Source organism: Triturus cristatus, chromosome 1_1 (genome assembly GCF_964204655.1).
Source record: "Triturus cristatus chromosome 1_1, aTriCri1.1, whole genome shotgun sequence".
NCBI lineage: Eukaryota > Metazoa > Chordata > Amphibia > Caudata > Salamandridae > Triturus > Triturus cristatus.
In genome coordinates this window covers 141,349,720-141,368,941 of record NC_140579.1, presented here as the reverse complement: position 1 = coordinate 141,368,941, position 19,222 = coordinate 141,349,720, and the positions used below count along the sequence as shown (strand labels likewise).

The 19,222-nt window shown below is 46.7% G+C and overlaps 1 protein-coding gene across 1 annotated transcript in view; it reads left to right on the top strand.

The window, feature by feature from the left end:
* The window catches only part of TAPBP (TAP binding protein), a 139,512-nt gene extending 127,928 nt beyond the window's left edge, over nt 1-11,584 (top strand). Inside the window, exon 9 of the mRNA XM_085622136.1 lies at nt 11,272-11,584. The gene's annotated coding sequence lies outside the window, so the exon portion shown is untranslated. The remainder of the gene's footprint in view (nt 1-11,271) is intronic.
* The last annotated feature ends 7,638 nt before the right edge of the window (nt 11,585-19,222 follow it).

Genomic DNA, 19,222 nt, shown 5'->3' with positions numbered 1-19,222 from the left:
GATTTGCTTTTGTCGTACCTTCGTGTATAAGGAAGGGTCCAGTTAATTGTTTGATCTTATCTTAGTGTATAAGATAGGGTCTTGTGAATTCCTCCATCTTACCTTAGTGTTTGAGAAGGAGTCTTGTGAATTGCTTCCATCTTACCTTGGTGTATAAGGAAGGGACCTGTGAATCCCTCCGTCGTACCTTAGTTTATATGGAAGGGACCAGTGACTTGCTCGGTATTACCATAGAGTATAAGGAGGGATCCTGTGAATTGCTCAACCTTACCTTAGTGCATAAGAAAGAGTATTGTGAATTGCTCGACCTTACCTTGGTGTATAAGAAAGGGTCTTGTGAATTGCCCGACCTTACCTTGGTGTATAAGAAAGGGTCTTGTGAATTGCTTGATCATTTCTTCATGTATAAGAAACGGTCTTGTGAATTGCTCGGTATACCTTAGTGTATAAGGAAGGGTCTTGTGAATTGCTCGGTCTTATCTTAGTGCATAAGAAAGAGTATTGTGAATTGCTCGGTGTTACCTTGGTGTATAAGGAAGGGTCTTGTGAATTGCTCGGTCTTATCTTAGTGCATAAGAAAGAGTATTGTGAATTGCTCGACCTTACCTTGGTGTATAAGAAAGGGTCTTGTGAATTGCCCGACCTTACCTTGGTGTATAAGAAAGGGTCTTGTGAATTGCTCGACCTTACCTTGGTGTATAAGAAAGGGTCTTGTGAATTGCTCGACCTTACCTTGGTGTATAAGGAACGGTCCTGTGAATTGCTTGATCATTTCTTCATGTATAAGAAACGGTCTTGTGAATTGCTCGGTATACCTTAGTGTATAAGGAAGGGTCTTGTGAATTGCTCGGTATTACCTTACTGTATAAGGAAGGGTCTTGTGAACCACTGTGGTATATGGAACGTGTATAATATGCATTCATTTATCTTTTCACAATTCTACATGAAATAAACTAAGACTTTTCTTTGCAGCCCTAGACCTAAGTAATCTACTGAGTACCATTGAGACTTCACATTCTCAGCTTCTCCACTTAACCACATCGGGTAATCTCGGACAAATGTCTTCAACTGATTATGCATCAGTTGTTTTACTTGACTGAATTGTGAGCATTTGTGTCAGTGATGCATTAAGCAGTGCATTAAAACACGACTGTCCACAGTTTACAGACAGATGGACTCTCCAGTGCCTTGTCAGAGTCAATTTTTGTGCTATTTAGGCCGTGCCAGGAGATTGCTTTAGTTGGGTCGCCAGCGTCATGTAAATAATTCATAACCAATAACATGGAGGCATAGGGCCAGTTCCCTTCAGCCAGGGGCTCTCTTGCACTGAATGCTTTAGCTGTGTCACCAGCGTCATGTAAATAATTCATACACATGCATAGAGGGGCATTGGACCAGTCCGATAATCCATGCACATACATAGAGGGGCATTGGGCCAGTCCGCTTCAGCCACTGGCTCCCTGGCACTGTGATTGCTTTAGCTGGGTCACTAGCGTCATGTAAGTAATTCATACACATACATAGAGGGGCATTGGACCAGTCCACTTCAGCCACTGGCCCACTGGCACTGTGATTGCTTTAGCTGGGTCACCAGCGTCATGTAAGTAATTCATACACATACATAGAGGGGCATTGGCCTAGTCCGCTTCAGCCATGGGCTCCCTGGCACTGATTGCTTTAGCTGGGTCGCCAGCGTCATGTAAATAATTCATGCTCATACATAGAGGGGCATTGGGCCAGTCCACCTCAGCCACTGGCTCCCTGGCACTGATTGCTTTAGCTGGGTCGCCAGCGTCATGTAAGTAATTCCTGCTCATACATAGAGGGGCATTGGGCCAGTCCGCTTCAGCCACTGGCTCTCTTGCACTGCGATTGCTTTAGCTGGGTCGCCAGCGTCATGTAAGTAATTCATACACATACATAGAGGGGCATTGGGCCAGTCTACCTCAGCCACTGGCTCCCTGGCACTGATTGCTTTAGCTGGGTCGCCAGCGTCATGTAAATAATTCATGCACATACATAGAGGGGCATTGGGCCAGTCCGCTTCAGCCACTGGCTCTCTTGCACAGCGATTGCTTTAGCTGGGTCGCCAGCGTCATATAAGTAATTCATGCACATACATAGAGGGGCATTGGGACAGTCCGCTTCAGCCACTCGCTCTCTTGCATTGTGACTGACGGGATTTTTTCATGCTCGCATTTGCACATTCACCTAAAAACAAGTACACTTCAGTGTAAAGGGCTAATTGGCCCATACTTTACACTTTCACGCTTTTCTTTTATCGTTCCTCACTAATTTTTATGTTTTATATTATCCTTGTGTGTTCAAACGTTTTTTGTCAGGTTGCAATAATTCAGAGTCACGAGTACCTTATCTTTGCCCCAATAAGAAACATATTTTCATATGATGTTTATTAAAACTAAAAAGGGCTTCTATACCTTTATCAGTGTATCTATCCGCTGGGAAGCACCCAACAATTCATTTAAAATTGTATGCAAAGGTTGTTTTCTTTTAAATGGAATGTTATTATTGCACGCACACAGCATTTAAACAGTGACATGTTTTCTTTTTTCAATTTTATTTTTGTGGCTTATGCTTGAAATAAAAAATTAGCCATGAAACAAGCTTGCCAAGGCCAGCCCATTAATTGCCTTTGCCAGTGCTTTCTACATATTGCTGCTGGCTTTGCCCAGAATCGGTCTGATTGGATCTTTCAGATACCGGCATGTATCAAACACATTTGATTGGATGAGGCCCTAGAGGTGCCCTGGACCAATGGCATTGTCAATCTTTAGCTAGACTCTCTGAAGCCTTCTCACTTTAAGTTTCCATTTTTTTTTGTATATATATTTTATTTTGAAGGCGGTCCCTGCTTTTCTACACTTATCTTGTAGATGTTGCTTGCAGGTGAGCTGTTGTTTTCGAACCGAGCTGGACGTTTCGTCATCCCACTGACAAGGAGAAGCGCCTTGAAGCTGCATTTTCATGAAGGGAGGGGCTCTAGTGCACTATAGCTCAGCAGGCGGGATTGGGGCTGTGGCCGTCGGCTCCAGGCGTTAGCAGGTGCAGTTTTACAACATTTGACTAATGACAGAGGTAGCTTCTCTCCGAGATGAAAGGACCCTGTCCTTTGAGGGGTTTATTTCAAGCGGTGTGACCTTGTCACCTTGTGTAGGTGTGCGCCTACCTCACGGGTACTGGTGAGGTACAAGGCCATAATCCTGTTAATCTCCTTCTACACGTAGATGAAAAAGAAAACAGGGCTCCGTCCTCTCGGGACAGATGAAACAAGCATTGGCAAAGCTAACATGTCTGGCCTGCAATTTCAGCCCTGGCTAAAACAGTACAAAAGTGTGCTGGAGTTACAGATAAAACAGAAAGAATGCTAGATTTCTCTGTCTGTGATAGAAACAGTTTAAGGTGTGATGATTCAGTGTACTTCTGAGATGGGAAATAGTCATTTCATTCCATAAACTTTATTCGATCTAATTTGAAAACATAGATCATCAAAGTGTACATGTTAAAAGAAAAAAAATCATACTTCTCAATACAGTATAATAAAAAAAAAGTGACTAAAAACTGTCAATTAAGATAGTAAGATGCAATATGCAAGCTAAAACCCCGAAACGATAGGGGTATGGGTTTGGGCTGTGCAAAATACGCAATTCAATGGACACAATAGAAGGTCAAATACATGACTGCTGCTTCCCGATTACCACATAAATGCAAAGGTTAACAAGAGTTAAAACAGATTAATTTGGGTAAAAAGAAATGGACTATGTAAATTATTTTTTTTAAAGAATATTGCATATAATATACAGATCCTATATCTCTTTGAACCTGTTTCAAGTAGATTTCATATTCCTTGCTACGATGCAATGCAAGCGCCCCAAAGGAAGTGGGGTGTTACAGCATTGAGCCAATAACATGAGGTGAGAGGAAAATACTGTACTGGGTGGAACCAAAGGCCACTGTAAGGATATTAACAATAGTTCTGTATCTAGCTGCGATGTCAAGCCATACCTAAAAAGCACTGCTTTTATTTCCTTCCTGCCTCTATATTCAGTTTTTTTAAAAATCTGTTTGGGCTTTAACACCCCCCCCCCCCCCCCCCCGCCCGCATAAATATATTATTTAATAAATAGTTGTGTACAGGAGCTTTCAGTCAATCGAGTATGATAAGGTGGCAGTCGGATTTCACCTGGGATTTTTAAATACTCATTCAGACAAAAACACACACATACGCGCTCGTCTCTGTTTTGAAGGTTTTAAAACATGGTTATTTTAAAAAATACTGTTTTCAGTCCCCCTCACAATCTGTACTCATTTCACTTTCCTCTGGCCCTTAAGACCCCCTCATGCGCTGTTTCTCATATAATAATTAACATGATATGCCAGCGTGATTGTCGCAAAATCTGAAGCTCGCACCCCCAGTCTTACTGACCAAGCTCCGTCCCTGCCAAGGAGCATTCTGGGAGCATTAGAAATAGCCACACAGTGTCAAGGTTTGCAAATATGTGGAATCAAAAAGTAATACAAGGAGAGCTTGAGGCTCACGCCAGTTCCTTACGTCAGTCGCTGCAGGGACACCCACTAAAACAGTGTTTGCAAGAAAGTGGGGGAGCGACATGTGCAGACCTTCGGGTTCCAAAGACACACTGGTAGACACAATGATTGTGCAAGGAAATAGGGTGTATCCTTATACCCAATATCAGAACGGGAGTACCAGCTGTAAATAAACAACAGCGGTTCCGTGGGACTCTTTTTTTGTGTACATATACAAGACCTCTCTCTACGGCACCTTTTGAGCACTGCCCCGTTTGCACTTTCATTGACTTTGCTGACATTTAATGTTCATTTAAGAATAAACAGAGCAAAATGGTATGAAAACTTGGAAAGAGGCTTGGGTTGTGTGTATATACACAAAAAATAAGTCCCACAGAACCATTGTTGCTTATTTACAAAAAAAAAAATAAGGCAGCTGCAGAGGCATCCCATATGGCAGTGTGTGCAAGGGAGTGATACACATATGCATGTGTGCACAAGGGAGCGATACGCACATGCATGTGTGCGCAAGGGAGTGATGTGCACATGCGCACAAGGGAGCGATACACACGTGTGTGCGCGCAAGGGAGCGATACGCACATGCATGTGTGCACAAGGGAGCGATATGCACATGCATGTGTGCGCAAGGGAGTGATACGATCATGCATGTGTGTACAAGGCATGTGTGCACAAGGGAGCGATACATCCATGTGTGTGCAAGGGAGCAATATGCACATGCATGTGTGCGCAAGGGAACAATACACATATGCATGTGTGTGCAAGGGAGCCTCATGCATATGCATGTGTGCGCAAGGGAGTGAAACGAACATGCATGTGTGCGCAAGGGAGCGATACACACATGCATGTGTGCGCAAGGGAGCGATATGATCATGCTTGTGTGTGAACGGGGGGATACGATCATGCATGTGTGTGAACGGGGGCGATGCATTCATGCATGTGTGCGCAAGGGAGCGATACGCACATGCATGTGTGCGCAAGGGAGCGATACGCACATGCATGTGTGCACAAGGGAGCGATACGATCATGCATGTGTGTGAACGGGGGCGATACACTCATGTATGTGTGCACAAGGAGCAATACGATCATGCATACAAGTGAACGGGGGCGATACATTCATGCATGTGTGCACAAGGGAGCGATACGCACATGCATGTGTGCGCAAGGGAGCAATATGCACATGCATGTGTGCGCAAGGGAGCGATATGATCATGCATGTGTGTGAACGGGGGTGATACGCTAATGCATGTGTGCGCAAGGGAGCGATATGCACATGCATGGGTGCGCAAGGGAGCGATATGCACATGCATGTGTGCGCAAGGGAGCGATATGATCATGCATGTGAGTGAACGGGCCATACGCTCATGAATGTGTGCGCAAGGGAGCGATAAGCACATGCATGTGTGCGCAAGGGAGCGATACGCACATGCATGTGTGCACAAGGGAGCGATATGCACATGCATGTGTGCGCAAGGAAGCAATACGATCATGCATGTGTGTGCAAGGCATGTGTGCGCAAGGGAGCGATGCACACATCTATGTGTGTGCAAGGGAGGGATACACACTTGCATGTGTGTGCAAGGGTGCGATACGATCATGCATGTGTGTGAACGGGGGTGATACGCTCATGCATGTGTGTGCAAGGGAGCGATACACGCATGCATATGTGCACAAGGGAGTGTTATGGACATGCATGTGTGCGCAAGTGAGTGATACGCACATGCATGTGTGCGCAAGGGAGCGATACGATCATGCATGTGTGTGCAAGGCATGTGTGCACAAGGGAGTGATACACACATCCATGTGTGTGCAAGGGAGGGATACACACAAGCATGTGTGCGCAAGGGAACAATACGATCATGCATGTGTGTGAACGGGGGCGATACGCTCATGTGTGTATGCGCAAGGGAGCGATACTCATGCATGTGTGCGCAAGGGAGCGAAATGCACATGCATGTGTGCACAAGGGAGCGATACACAAACGCATGAGTGTGCTGCCTCCTCATTTAATTGACATACACTGGTCGGACACAGTGAATGTAAAACAGTACAAGGCAGCTGCAAGGGCCCCACTAACTCAGAGTGTGCAAGGAGGCAGAGGAGCGACGCTCACATACATGTGCAGACATCCTAATTTCAACCACACAAACTGAGCACAGTGAATGTGCAAGAGGACAAGGCAGCCGCACGGACAACCACTAAAAGTGTGTATGCAAGGGGTAGGGGAAGTGACGCACACACACTCATACATGTGTGCAGACTGCCTCATGTCATTGACACACACTGGTGGACACCAGGAATTGCCAGAAACTACAGGAACACCTGTTAGAAGTGTGTGTGTGTGTGTGTAAGGGGCAGGGGAAGTGACATGCACAGGCATGCACACATTTCATTGACACACTGGGAAACTAGGAATGACCTAAAAATGCAAGACAGCCTCAGGGACACCCCTTAGAAGTGTGTGTGTGTGAAGGGCAGTGGGAGCGACACACACATGCACATACACACACACACACACACACACATATATGTGCAGACTTCCTGATTTCAACTGCACACATGACACACACTGGTAAGCACAGATTTTTATCTTATGTATTTTAAGCCACACCTTTAACTGCATTGGCCACGCCCCTTTGAGAGACACCCCCCCCCCCTAGTTTTTTCATCCCACTTAAAGCCCTGTGGAAGGCTATTTCCTTTCCAGCCCTAAGGGTATTTTGCCCCGGCCAGGTGCTCTTGTCTCAGCACAAATAGCGCTTAGAACCATTTTGGGGCAAGGAGGTGTTACTTATGTGTAACGTCGGTGGCTCAGTACTGGCCCCTATAGCTTTTGATGCAAAGCCAGATCTGAGAGGGCCAGTCCTCGCTTTGCATCTGAAACCAAACCATAATGCTTCCTTGAAGCAGGTACTAAAAGGAGAAATCGTGTTATTGCAACCAACGGTGCAGCACACATTCAGTGTAGGGTATACAGTGGTCGAAGTGGGTGGGATCGGCAGGGCACGGCGTGCTCCTACTTCTTTAATTTCATAGAGTCCATTCCCCTACTTTCTTATTTTAAACATTTCTCCTGCAAGGCAGAAATCGCCATGGCCGATGGTTAAGGCTCGGCTTTTGGGGACGGGTGGAACGAGCAGAGAAGGAAAAGGACTCTGGCTTTTCCTTCGTGTCCAGTTCTCCTGCCGCTGGCAGCAGTCCCCTCTCTTACTTCCCCCTCTTCCCGTCTCGCTCCTCCTCATTTAGTGAAAACCGAGATTTTAAGAAACAGGTATAACCTTCTCTTTCCTCCTTTCATTTATTTGCTCCCCTGTGAAATGGATAAAAAAAAAAACACTTTTGTTGAAAACATCATCTTTTTCTGACATTTTTTCAATTTCTAAGTGCAGCCTCGGGGCGGAGAGAAATAAACCATTCAAAATATGAAAAGTAACTAACTAAATAAGGCAGAGTGGTTGTAAGGTGGCCAGATTGATTTATTCACACCTAAGCACATTAGCGCCACTTTACAATGTTTGCCAGTGAAGTGCTACTTTTGTTTTCTCGTCTCTCTTTGAACGACATTGTTTTCCCTGGGTGGGAAAGTGCAGTATTCCTGGAGGTACTGAAATACCTGCTTGATGGGTGAATTGGAAAACATGTGTACAGTGGCTGTGTGTTCACACACGTGGTCTTTTTAAACCATCCTGCTTACGGTTTGAAAGCATATAATCAATGGGCATTGAAGCGGGTCCCTTCTGGCCCTTGTAGTCATGGCCTGAACTTTTCAGGCAAAAGCACTCACTAATTTCTGAATAATGAGTGTAAAAGGAAAAAGGCAACCGTGTTCTTCCTGCTTACATTTCATATGCTTTACTTAACCTCGCATTCCCTATGAGTGTTTGCTTTTTCTAAGATGTTGTTAATTTTTCTTTTTAGGCAGCATATTGCTCTTGTCTAGTGCGTAATTTGAATTGAGTCACACCCAGGTGTTTATGGCGGGTCAGTGCAGTGCAAGTTTCTCTCAGTGGAGCAGTATGGCGTTCAGTGAGGGAGAGGATGTAGCACAATGGTCAGAGCTGCTGAATTGGGAACTGGGGAACCAGGTTCAGTCTTCATGACCAGTCCACCAGACCACTCCCCCTGAGGGAGCACATTCCTATGCTAGACCTTAGAAGGCGCCGCAAGATCTTAAAAGCCCTGGTGTCTTAGCACCAGCAGGTGGACCCTAGCAGTGGCAAGTGTGGGTTAACCTTGAAGGCCAGTCTGCTACAATTCATTCTGAAGTTCACCTCCAGTCTTGCAGGCAGGCCTATGAAACAGAACACCATAGAGTGACAGTGACTCTGTAACTGAGGTCACAGGACCCTTGAGCAGGGTGGCTCTAGGGCAGTGCGACTGCACCAGGCGCTGACCAGCCATGGTCCGTGCAGGTAACAGCGGTGGGGCAGAGGGGCCGGGTAAGGGGGGATTTCAAGGGACTATGCAGAGGCAAAATTAAATAAATAATTAATTTTCCCTCAGCATCGTCCCTCGAAATCCCCCCTTACCCGGCCCACCACCCCACCACTGTTACCTGCACGGACCATGGCTGGTGGGGGCAACGTGTTTGCAAATATAATATGGTTTTAAAAGCACTTGCTGCCTCCTTCCTGGCCTCCAACAATTTTCAGCAACAATAAAAATGTCATGATAACTCCAGTGATTAATGTTCTTAGTAAAGAGAGATGGTGTTTCGTCTAGTGGATGTTTTGACTCATGGGAAGGAAGTGCAGAGGGTTAATGTGCCTGCTGCTAATAACATGTACCATGCAGATCACAAAGTGCACATAATGTAAATAGGTCAGTGGGTTACTGCTTTTGTCAGAGAGACCCTATTGTTACTTGTAGTTAATAAGTTAAAATCCTAACATAGAACAGTGAGCTATTAACTGTCATGTAAGAGCTGCATGCAAACTGCAAGGTATACATTAGAGCGTTGTGGTTTTTTTCCCCGCAGTCTTTGATTATCCTAATGTTGCAAAAAACGGTTAATTTGGGTAGAAATCATTTCTGATTATTAAAGAGAACCCCCAACCATAGTATTAAGTTTTAAATTCTGAGTTTTTGTTTCTCCAGACCAATCACTATTAAACTATGCTGCCTACTAGTATGATTGTCATGTGACTCCTACACCTTGTAGTCCTTGGTCTTATGTAACATTTCCTATATGGAGATTTACACACGTATGATTGATTGTCTCTGTTCAATATGTATGATGTAAAGTGCTCTGACACCTTACACTGGTATTAGTGGTGCTGGACATTTTCTGATACTTTTTTACACATGCTAACAGTCTCTGCAAAGGTTTTTTCTTATTAGTACCGGTGTAACATAGAACTGCAGCAATGAGAAAGGCGACCAGTCAACCTTTGCTAAGGGCCCTCCACTTCACAGCAGCACAAGTCACAATTTTCAGTAACTTTTGATCCGTTTGAGCTAAAAACAATTTATTATTTAAAAAATGTCAGATTATGCAGCAGATGTATTATGTGGCAAATATGGCAGAGCCATAATTATGAGGAAACATTTGCAAACTAGAATATTTTGCCATTCATGTTTGAACTGCTCTCGTGGAAAAATTGAGGAGAAGTGCTGATGACAGAAACTCCATGGCTGGGGGACAAATGGCTTGCGATTCCACTTTTAAGGATATTTGGAACATTCTGTGATTGGAAACATATCCCACTTTCTGAATGTATTTTAATGTCAATAACTCATATTAAACCTTCAATAAACATGTGTATCCATTGGTTAAATTAAATAACGTAATAAGTTGTAACTGGTTAGTGAAATGGGAAACAAATACTAAAAATTGGGATATTTTGCTCTTCCTACCACACCTCTGACTCCGCTCACTGACCCAATCCACGGGTTATGCCCGCCCTCTGATTCACCGCCCAAAGTTTCCCTACTTTTTCCCCCACTTCGACCACTGAGGGTATATGTAAGGATTTGTCTAGGTTTAAAGACTGGTGATGCCCGCACACACCCCTGCACCATGATGCAAGGTTGTGCACAGCACTGGACTGCCTGTATTTGCCCCAGCACAGAGGTAGGGCACAGCAGGGCATTCTCTGCGCTACGTCCCCCCACCACCCTCCTTGTGTACTACAGTAAATTTGGCTACTTCGTTGTGCTCAAAAGAATAAACCTGCCCCAGAGTGTGCAAGGCAGTGACACGTGTAAATGTGCAACTTTCCATGCTGGTGATCGACATCAGCCACACAGAAACTGCAGGGACCGGCATTGTGAATGGGGAGGAGAGAAAACTCCAAATATGTTGTATTGCCGGGTCTGGTGGCTTCCTGTACTAATGCGTCCACCATAGGGGCCTGTGTTTGACAGGTTCAAATCACGGGTTTGTCTACTCATCATTTCATCCTTCTGAGGTCGATAAAATGAGTACCATTGAGTTGGGTAACCATAAACATCTGTAATTCAGCGCCAAGATACCCTTCTTGGTAGATGTGTCCTTGCTACAAATACACATGTTATTTTATGTTTATGTAATGATTACCAATAAATCATTGCTAAAGGCAGACGGTTGAAAAGGGCAGCTTCAGTCTCCAGCCTGTTTGCACGAGCCGTGGGCACATCTCAGGTGTGGTGTCTGCACAGGTGCAGTTTCTGTGACGCGCTTTGCATCCACTTTGAATAATGACCCGTGTCCTTTGCTTCCTCATACAGGGTCACCTGAGTGCCTCTCCCCTTGGCACGGCTGCCACCCTGCTCTCCTGATGCTCCCCTGCTTCTGCGCCGGGCGCCTGCACTGCGCCTGGAATCCAGGTTGATGGCTCACGCTTGGCGCTAGCAGCCGTGTGCTAAAAGTGGAAATCTAAGGTCGGGGTCTGAAGTGTGTGTTGTGGCTTCTCGGGCCCGGTGACGCCATCTTTACAAGTCATCCTTCCTTGAGGTTTGGTGGGATAGGTCGAGGATATTGACAAAGTGTAAATATTTTTGAATCTGTGAAATTAAAATTCTAATAAAGGTGTGTTCCACATGTGGCTGTGTCTTTCTTTCAGGGCAGAGGTCTAAGTTTACATCGTAAACAGGGGGAGCAGTGCTAGGGGGCTTTCTGAGCTGAAACCCAGAGGACTGTGACAGGTGAAGGGTTCTGCTGGCTTAGCGGACCACCACGGACCCTGATTTGATTCGATTTTGATTGATTTTAAAATGTATATAGCGCTCAAATGCCCTGGGGCGTCTAGGCACTGTGCGGAAACAGGTTTGCCGAAGAGTAACGAAATGAGCGAGCTTTAGTTGGAAACCAGCCAGGTTTTTAGAGAATCTCTAAAGGAGAGTAACGTTGGGCAGTTCTTGATATCTATCGGGAGTGGGTTCCATAGTTTCACTGTGCTCAAAACAAAGCTTCTCCCTCCACAGCGTGCTTTTTTGAATTTGGGGATTTGGAGGAATTTGCTTTGGGATGATCTTAAGTTTCTTACAGGATGGTACCAGACAAATTGTCTCAGAAACAAGGGATCAGAGCTTTATAGGCTAAGCATAGATGTTGGAAAACGAGGCAGCATCTGTAAGGCCTGCACAAATAACATGACTACATTTGTCCTTCACTGGGAACCAAACACCCAATTGTAGCGCCTGACTCTCAGAGGGTAGCGTTGCAGAGCAGTCTGAGGCTCACTCAAGGGAGGTGGTGTGGGCTAGTAATCGCTATTTGCAGGTACGCTGAAATAACACTCAATAATTGATTGTCCAGTCTGTACTTTGCTTTAAAAAAGTAAGAGTACATTTATTAAACACACGCACTACTCAATACTATGCACCAATTTACAAATATACATAAGCTGTTGGAATTACTTTGTGACATTGCATAACATCTCCACCCCTCCCGCAGGGGGGGGGGGGTGTCTAGTACCACCACTCCCATGTATTCACATCAACTTGCCCCCAATGCAGATAGTTGAACATAACCTGGAGCGAGGGCCCTGCGCACTGGCACCATCCCAGTGGCGACCCACCCCATTACCTCAACAAGCATTAAAAAGGGGTAAACCTGCCTTGGTGACACATGACCCTGACTGAGCATCTCCTACTGACCATAAAGTATGCACCTCTATATCTTAAGGGCTAGCAGTCTGGGGTCTTCACCTAAGCGCAGCAGGAAGAATCCATGTTTACGCACACTTTAGAATGACAGTACTCATCACCTTGGTTGATCATTTGAATGCATTGCAATTACAGCCCCTAAAGGCATCACAGATGAAATCATAGGATTGCGCATATACAGCCAGACACCCTAGCAGGACTGTCTGGCAACATAGCCCCACTTGGCTTAGGACATCTCCTTACACATGTGACTTACAGTCCCTTCAAAAGAAGTACTCCTGGCAACTACACATCTCCTGCAGTGCGCCTCTTCACTTTAAAAGTAATCACAGGTAAAAGCATGGGATTACGTAAATACAGCCAGACCCACTAGCAGGAAGGTCCAGCAACATAACTCCATTTAGCTTAACATCACCTTACACAGGTACTTCACTTTACACATGTGACTTTCAGTCCACCTAAAAAGAAATAACCGCTAGTAAATGCATTTCGGTGCAATTACACCACTTCAACTCCAGGGGATGCACTTCTCCACACATCCCCAACTCAGCCCTTCACTCCATGATGCACTTCATAGTACACCCTCAGCTGTAGAATATAAGTTCCAGCCTAGAAGGTGTTTGGATGCTAGCTGAGCCCTTGAGGGGTAGTTTCCTTTCGGTCCCCATGACACTGAGGGTGGGACTTTTCTTCGTGCTGGGGGGAAGACTGTGCTTCTCCAGCAGCTCCCCCCAGCACCTTTTCACAAGTGAGGGTGACCCCCCTCCTCTGGGGGCCACAAAGCACCAAACCAGCAGCAGATTTCCAAATGCCTGGCAAGGCATTATGGGGCGCTTCATGCTCCTCTTTATCAGCCCCAGCCACTGGGAACACTCTCCTCCGTCCTCGGGGTCTCTGAGAGGGTAGATTCAGCAGGGAGCTGTCTTCACTGGCTCCCTGCGCCAGCCTTCCGCTTGGCTCTCCTCCTTGGCCTCTCTTCTCCCTGCGCAGAGGCCACTGCTCCTACGCACCGGTCCTGGGCTCTTCTTCTGGTGCTGTTAGGGTCCTGGGGGCAGTCAGGGGGTCTCTCCTTCCAACTGCCCATTGCGCCAGGCTCCAGCACCTTCAGCCTCAGCAGACCACACCCCAGAGAGAGCTTCTCTTCCTGTGCAAGCACTTTTTAAAAGTTGAGTAGGGGGCTGGCAGGAAGTCTCTGTTGGTCCTATCAAACAGCGACACATCACGTCCCTGCCCCTGCTCCCTCCTTCTTGTCCACCCTCTGGGTTTGTTCAAAATGGCGTTGTCCAGTGTCTGTGGCCACATGTCTCTGAAGCCTCTTTCCCCACGCTGCCGTCCCTCCTTGGTGCAGCCTGGTGCCTGGCAACCAGTGACAGCTGCTAATGGATGAGCCTGTAGCCCATCCCATCTTCTCTCCCTGGAGAGGAGGCCCTTGCTTGTGGAAGAAAGGTTATCAATCCATACAGCTGAGGTCAGCCCTCAGCCTGGGTGTGGTCATGGCTGGCTCAGAGAAATAGGACAGTTCTGGATGACCCAAAAGCAGTACAAATATGACTTTGGACTCTGCAGAATACTTATTTTCACATCCTCTACCGTGGACTTGAGCGCATGTCTGGAATCTGTAGGCCTAATGGATGTTAATCTAGCCCCTGGCTTCACATTCCCATAGGGGAATAATGAAGTAAAAAAACAGGAAGACACACTGACTTTCCCTGGCATGTTTCTTTCCAGTGTATAAAGCCTATTCCATGTCACCACCCAATACTGCGTAAGTCCTGCCACACCATTCACTTTGTAGCTGCTCCTGGACTGAGCACGCTAGGAATCTCCCCTGCGCAGCCCGTACAGGTGTGCACACGCATGTACACATGTGTCTGCATGTAACCAGCCCGGTGTCCCTTACTCCAGCTGCTGCGCAGTGGCCTGGTCAAGCCAGGGGGACACCAGTAAAATCCCCGTGCAGTCTCTTACATCCTGACTTCACTGTGGGTGAGTCCCAACTTATGAGGCTCCCCCACAGTAAAAGCTCAACAATCAGGTGCTCAAAAAGCGAAAAATCCGGGCTGCCCATAGTGTCAGAACTACCTTCTAACAACAGAGCTTTAAAGTCTATCCGCATTTTTACCGGGAGCCAGTGAAGTTTTCTTAAGCCTTGGGAAATAGACGGAAATTTGGGAATAGCAAGCAGCAATCTAGCGGCTGCATTCTGCATTCTGTGCCCTCCTATAATGCATTTCCATAATTGAGTCTAGCCAGGGCTAGAACGGTCACTAGTGTTTTTACAGATTTTGGGGGGGATAAAAGTGCGGGCTTCCCTAATTGTTTTTAATATCAGGAAGACCGAGGATGAAACCTTGTTAATGTGGTGCTGAAAAGATAGTTTATCATCAAGGGTGATACCTAAATTCCTCACTTTACTGACTGGGATTGGGAAGTTTCCGATGCCGGCAGGCCCCCACCTCTGAGACCAGAAGGATGTATCGGAGCCCAACAGGAGAACCTCTGTTTTACCTCCGTTGAGCTTTAAACAGTTTGCACTCATCCATTGGTCTATGCGAGACATACATTGGTTAAAGCAATCCGCAGTTTACTCCATGTTACTTGAGATGGACACCACTATCTGCGTGTTGTCTGCGTAGGAGACCAATGAAAAACCAAGCTGCCTAATGATATCAGCCAGGGGGGTCACATACAACGAGGAGCCCTGTGGCACCCCACATGGCAGCGTGGACTGCTCGGAGCGAGATTCGCCAATCTGAACATACTGGAACCTATTGTTCAGATATGAGTAAATCAGATTGACTTCCTGCCTCCGAGAGTCTACCGATTAGACTTTCATGATTAAGGCTCCCTGTTTTCCGTTTTTTACTGATCTTTACAGATAAATACAGACAGAAAACCATTTATTTTCTTGTCTGTATTTATTTTTAAATGTGAATAAAAACGGAAATTGGGTGCTTTTCGAGGGATTCTACACACACTCTGCCGTGACTGTCAGCCCAACAACTGTGCGGCTTGATAGGTAAGGATGTTAAAAAGGAAAGGAATTTTAGTAAAGAGGCTTAAACAGCAGTAGCTATGCACAAGGCTGGTACTGAAATGTGCATCTTTTCACATAAGTGCATTGATGTATCTTCTGCGTGTGTACATACCACTGAAACCTTGCAGGCATTCAATCATGAATGCATATTTATTGGTTAAATAAATGTGGAAATATACCAGTTTCAACTCAATTTTTATCATAAAACCCATAATAAATATGGATAAATACAGACAAAGCTGACAAAAAATAAATATGGATAAATACAGATGGAAATGACCAAAAAATAAATACCATAAGACCGGGAGCCCTAATTATGATTCACAGTGTCAAAAGCCGCTGATAAATCTAAAAGTATCAGAGCGGCTTTTGCACCGAGTCCAATATTGCTCTGATCTCCTCTACAGCTTTAACCAGCGCAGTTTCCGAGCTGTGCCCCTGTCGGAAACCATGTTGTGAGGGATCTAACAGGTCAGCCGAGGAGCTGAAGGTAGTTAATTGGGTGTTTAGAATTTTTTCCTGGACCTTAGCAGGAAATGGGATCCTGACAATGGGTCTGTAACTACTGGTGTCGCTGGGATCCAGATTTTTTTTTTTTTTATATATATAGGGCAGAATTGATACCGTTTTCCAAGAATCTGGGAAAATGTCAGAGCTGTTTATTTCCTTGAAAAGTATGCGGAGTTGCTCACTGATGATGTCAGGTGCCATCCGGAATATTTTGGGGGGCATGGGTCAGTGGGTGCTCCGGATTTTAGTGATCTGACTACCGGGGATATTTGCTCTGTATTAGGAGGGTTAAAAGATGGCAGAACCTTATCGGAACAGGGAGGTGGCTTTATCGGAGTGTTGGCCTTACTGTCAATGCCCTTGTCTGTGAGGGAGCTATAGACAGTCAGCACCTTATCGTTGAAAAAACTTGCAAGTCGGTTGCAGAATTCCACGTTGCTGTCGCCTTTTAATATCTCGGATAATTTAACTAGCCTCTTTGGAGTTGTAAATAGTACTTTGCTTGAATTGCCTGCCTGCAGAATTTTCTCTGAAAAATAGTTACTTTTTTTCCAAAATCATTTTTTTTATAATCAGTTAGTGCCTAAGCATATGATATTTTATCTGCTGCGGTGTACTGCTAGTTTCTCCACCGTCTCTCTGCCTGTCTGCAGAGTTGTTTTTTTACGCGCAGTGCGTCACAAAACCAAGGTTCAGATTTTTTCTTACGCTTGGTAATAAAGCTTTTTTCTGGGGCTATTTTTTTTCTGGGGCTAACGTGTTAATTGCCTTATTAATCCAATTGGTAAAGTTTTCTGTTGCCATGTTTGCCTCAACTGTGCTTGAATCCCAGCTCGTGAGTGAAAATGATGTGATCTGAGTCATTTCAGCTCTCTGTGCCTAAAATGAATATCTCTCGGGTGTAATGCATTGTACGTACCTGCCGGGCGTAAACCCCTACCTCTGGTGTTATCCAACCCAGCTAGCCACATGTTATACAAATACTCCCACATGTATAGGCAGTGAAAAGTGCCCTAACTTTCATTGCATATGACGTCAGTAGCCCAGCCCAATCACACTGATGACATCCGCCCCTGAAGCTTGAGTCAGCACTGTCCGGATTCTCACCTGTAACATCCAGGTGATGCAGATGTGTGTCAGGTGATGGACAGGGAGGGGCGGCAAACACACTGATGACGTCACCCTCTGAAGCACGAGTCAGCACTGTCCGGATTCTCACCTGAACATCCAGGTGATGCAGAAGTGTCCCCGGTGATGGACAGGGAGGGGCGGTAAACACACGGATGACGTCACCCTCCGAAGCCTGAGTCAGACTCAGCCCTGTCCGGATTCTCACCTGTATCATCCAGGTGATGCAGATGTGTCCCCGGTGATGGACAGGGAGGGGCGGTAAACACACTGATGACGTCACCCTCCGAAGCCTGAGTCAGCACTGTCCGGATTCTCACCTGTAACATCCAGGTGATGCAGATATGTCCCCGGTGATGGACAGGGAGGGGCGGTAAACACACGGATGACGTCACCCTCTGAAGCACGAGTCAGCACTGTCCGGATTCTCACCTGTAACATCCAGGTGATGCAGACGTGTGTCAGGTGATGGACAGGGAGGGGCGGTAAACACACGGATGACGTCACCCTCTGAAGCACGAGTCCGCACTGTCCGGATTCTCACCTGTAACATCCAGGTGATGCAGACCTGTGTCAGGTGATGGACAGCACAGACACCTCTGCCTGGGAGGGGCAGTAACCCCACTGCAGAGCTCTGCACTGAAGGTTCAACTGGGGGATACACAGTAAGCGAGGTGGACACACAGAGAGGAGGATACAGTGGGCGCGCTGGGCACGCAGGAGAGAGTGGTGGATTGGATACAGAGAAAGAAGAGGATACAGAGACTGGTGGATACAGATAGTGGGGTAGATTCAGAGAGGAGGATACGGAGAGTGGTGGATGCAGAGGACACAGGTATACAGAGGATACAGGGGGATGCGGAAGAGACAGGGGGATGCACTGGTGACGGGGATGCAGAGGCTACAGGCGGATGCAGAGGCTACAGGGGGATGCAGAGGACACAAGAGGATACAGGCGCATGCGGAGGAAACGGGGATGCAGAGGGTACAGGAGGATGCAGAGGACACTGGGATGCAGAGGGTACAGGAGGATGCAGAGGACACAGGAGGATGCAGAGGACACGGGGCTGCAGAGGGTACAGGGGGATGCAGAAGATATAGGCGGATGCAGAGGACACAGGGGTATGCAGATGGTACAGGAGGATGCAGTGGACACATGCGGATGCAGAGGCTACAGGCAGATGCAGAGGCTACAGGGGGATGCAGAGGACACGGGGGATGCAGTGGATATAGGGTGATGGAGAGGGTACATTAGGATGCAGAGCACACAGGAGGATGCAGAGGACACGGGGATACAGAGGACACGAGGATACAGAGGACACGAGGATGCAGACGATAAGGCGGATGCAGAGGACACGGGGATGCAGAGAACAGAACATGGGGATGCAGAGGACACGAGGATGCAGAAGATACAGGCGGATGCAGAGGCTACAGGGGGATGCAGAGGACACAGGGGGAGCAGAGGACACGGAAAGTAGAGGATATAGGGTGATGCAGAGGACACAGGGATGCAGAGTACACAAGGGGATGCAGAGAACACAAGGATGCAGAAGATACAGGCGAATGCAGAGGCTACAGGGGGATGCAGAGGACACGGGGAGCAGAGTACACGGGGAGCAGAGGACACGAGGATGCAGAAGATACAGGCAGATGCAGAGGACACGGGGATGCAGAGGACACGGGGATGCAGAGGACACGGGGATGCAGAGGACACGGGGATGCAGAAGATACAAGCGGATGCAAAGGACACAGGGGGATGTAGAGGGTACAGGAGGATGCAGAGGACACAGGAGGATGCAGAGGATACGGGGATGCAGAGGACAGAAGAGGATGCAGAAGATACAGGGGATGCAGAGGTCACGGGGATGCAGAGGACACAGGGGGATGCAGAGGACT